Source organism: Schistosoma mansoni (assembly GCF_000237925.1).
Source record: "Schistosoma mansoni, WGS project CABG00000000 data, supercontig 0268, strain Puerto Rico, whole genome shotgun sequence".
Classification (NCBI taxonomy): Eukaryota; Metazoa; Platyhelminthes; class Trematoda; order Strigeidida; family Schistosomatidae; genus Schistosoma; species Schistosoma mansoni.
In genome coordinates this window covers 131,270-135,137 of record NW_017386131.1, presented here as the reverse complement: position 1 = coordinate 135,137, position 3,868 = coordinate 131,270, and positions in this window count along the sequence as shown.

Below are 3,868 nucleotides of genomic sequence, written 5' to 3'. Positions count from 1 at the left end.
AACAAAACCACAATCACCACGTCACACTCTCCACATTCTCACTCCCGTGTCCCCTGTTACTTCCACACTTCATTTAATTCATTCACAACACCGACCAGTCACAGTCACTTGCCTAGTCCCACTCACACACAACATCGTCTCCTCACTGTATCCAACTACTACTGTGATGATGGAGATGATTGTATGAATGGTGTTGATGATGATGTGAGTGGAGAAGACGACGAAAAGCGTGATGGTGTGATCCTCTTCACAATGACCTTGAAGATGACCTTGACGATGAGGGCGAATTTATTGCTGGAGAATGTGATTTTGATGATGGAGATGATTGTATGAATGGTGTTGATGATGATGTGAGTGGAGAAGACGACGAAAAGCGTGATGGTGTGATCCTCTTCACAATGACCTTGAAGATGACCTTGACGATGAGGGCGAATTTATTGCTGGAGAATGTGATTTTGATGATGGAGATGATTGTATGAATGGTGTTGATGATGATGTGAGTGGAGAAGACGACGAAAAGCGTGATGGTGTGATCCTCTTCACAATGACCTTGAAGATGACCTTGACGATGAGGGCGAATTTATTGCTGGAGAATGTGATTTTGATGATGGAGATGACTGTATGAATGGTGTTGATGATGATGTGAGTGGAGAAGACGACGAAAAGCGTGATGGTGTGATCCTCTTCACAATGACCTTGAAGATGACCTTGACGATGAGGGCGAATTTATTGCTGGAGAATGTGATTTTGATGATGGAGATGACTGTATGAATGGTGTTGATGATGATGTGAGTGGAGAAGACGACGAAAAGCGTGATGGTGTGATCCTCTTCACAATGACCTTGAAGATGACCTTGACGATGAGGGCGAATTTATTGCTGGAGAATGTGATTTTGATGATGGAGATGATTGTATGAATGGTGTTGATGATGATGTGAGTGGAGAAGACGACGAAAAGCGTGATGGTGTGATCCTCTTCACAATGACCTTGAAGATGACCTTGACGATGAGGGCGAATTTATTGCTGGAGAATGTGATTTTGATGATGGAGATGATTGTATGAATGGTGTTGATGATGATGTGAGTGGAGAAGACGACGAAAAGCGTGATGGTGTGATCCTCTTCACAATGACCTTGAAGATGACCTTGACGATGAGGGCGAATTTATTGCTGGAGAATGTGATTTTGATGATGGAGATGATTGTATGAATGGTGTTGATGATGATGTGAGTGGAGAAGACGACGAAAAGCGTGATGGTGTGATCCTCTTCACAATGACCTTGAAGATGACCTTGACGATGAGGGCGAATTTATTGCTGGAGAATGTGATTTTGATGATGGAGATGATTGTATGAATGGTGTTGATGATGATGTGAATGGAGAAGCCGATGAAAATCCTATCATTAATATACTTGTTGTGTATGTTAGTGTTAAACATGGAGTCTCATATTTTACGTTAGATATTCCGAGCTAATCGGTTATGTGTGAGGTGTTACCTCTACTCTTTTGAATAAATTTTGTCCCCCTCTCTCAATTAATGATGGTGTGATTTTGTGATTTTGCATTCTTAGGGACGAAGACATATATATGATCGAGTGTGGATGTTGTTTTACATTCTGCTTACCTAATGAAGCTTTCTTTCCATTCTTGGTACGTAACTTTCAGAACTCTGAATTAAGCTTCTGAAAAGATATTCCAACACCGTATCAAATAATCACAAACACAACAAGCTGAGAGTGAAACAGAACTAAACATAAAAAGATCCGGATTTATTCCACTTGAATAGTTTATCATTAAGTCTATTCAACCAATAGGCATTTGTCTAACTGGTTACGATCAAACTATGAAATCAATGACATTAAAATCATGTAACCATTTCTTGTCAACGGAAAAAAAGTGTACGTTTCAGGTAAGAAAAATAATCTTACATCAAAAAAAAGATACAACGATTATTTTCATAGTTGAAATCATGAGCCGATTGAAGGAAAACCTGGGAGCAGTGGAAGGCCGTTTCGTCCTATTGTAGGACTCCTCAACAGTGTGCATCCACGACCCCGCCTCGCGAGATTCGAAGTTACACATCACCACTATCGGACACCGGCTCAGTGGTCTGTCAGTTAAGTGCTCTGGTGCGAGACTAGTAGGTTCTGGGTTTGAATCTCACAAGGTAACATCGCGGATGTGCACTGATGAGAAGTCCCGCAATAGGACGAAACGGTCGCCAAGTGCTTTCAGGTTTTCCTTGGTGCTCTAGTTTCAATTGACTGATGATTTCAACTATGATAATAAATATTAGTTCAAATTATTAGTCTTAATTTGTTGTTCGCAGATACTACTGATTCTACATGAGCTATTTTATTTATTTAAACACATAAATATTGGTAAAAAGAGGCACCAGATATATATGCGCCACACAAATCTCATTTGATTTGTATGAGAACTGTGACACTGCCCGGGTGTCCAAACTGATACAGGTGGTTTAATCAGTGTGGCACAACCGGAGACTTTGACCTAAAGATCCTATCCACAAGGCAGTGGAGCATCGTAAGGAGATGCAGTCCCATGGTAGCTGGTGATCAACGATTGGTCCATACACCATTTGTTCCCTCAGGATCCTGGAGCCCATGTGCACCACTGGTTCGGAATGAGTGTGTTTCAACTCCCCTAGGTGAACTTTCCATGTCTATCAACCTGGTTAAAGCGCCGGACATTCGCTTTTGGTTCTCTCAATTTCGTAAACAACACTCCTGGTGTGAGAAGGCAGTGAGTAGGACTTTCCTGACAGAGGCTATATACGCGTGGCCATGTGAGAGCACTTCGAGAGAGAGAGAGAGAGACGGTGGGTCCTTCCCACTCCCGGACGTACCAGGGCATTTGGGGGTATATACAATCTAAAATGAACACATTATTTGAAAATAAGTGGAATTTCAGCTTAAGAAATCTTTATAGACTCATTACCAGTCACTGATATGATCAATCATGTAAGAATCCTATGATGAGAACAGATATGATTTTCATTAAAGATATTCACTCTTCATCTTAAGATATTTGTTAAGTGCCATTTTCAACCAGTACAAAGCGTAAATTTAATGAATAATAAGACGAATCGTTATGGATTTCAAAACCATACTTGTCTATCAATGTACCTGATCACTAAACATCCATCCAATGGCTTACAAAAGAAGTTCTACTAAGTTTTCTGAGACTATTCATGGTCTAGTGATTAAGTGCTCGCGCGTGAGACTGATAGGTCCTGGGTTCGAATCTCGTTAGGCGTGATCGTGTATGCTTACTGCTGAGGAGCCCCATAATAGGACGTAACCGCTGTCTAGTGCTTCCAGGTTTTCCATGATGGTCTAGCTTCACTTGACTCATGATTTCAACTATAAAATCTCAAATAGTCAGTCTATTAACTCAGTCATTTAAATGAAAAAAACTGTGTACACTACTGACTAAAGAGACGTTATGTTATGCATAAACACCTTAATAACCATACGAATTCTATTGGGAATGATTATTTCATTATGATCAGGAGTGAATGTGTGTTAACTTAGATTTTATTCCCCCTTTGTAACTAAATCATTTCATGCTACTGGTTGGTATTAATGGAACAGAAAAATCAAACTATGAAATGATTGGCTAACTAAGATTATATATACATGGCTGTATGTAATATGAAGTGACACACACACATACTATTAACCTTAAAACATGAGGTGAATTCATCGTCAATTCTTACTACTTATAAATGTTTTTATCAGTAGTATAAATTTGAAGACAAAATTTATTATTCCTTGTAACAAATTAATAATATTTACACAAGCATAATCATTTTAAATTGTATTCAAACACTTAACACTTGATAATA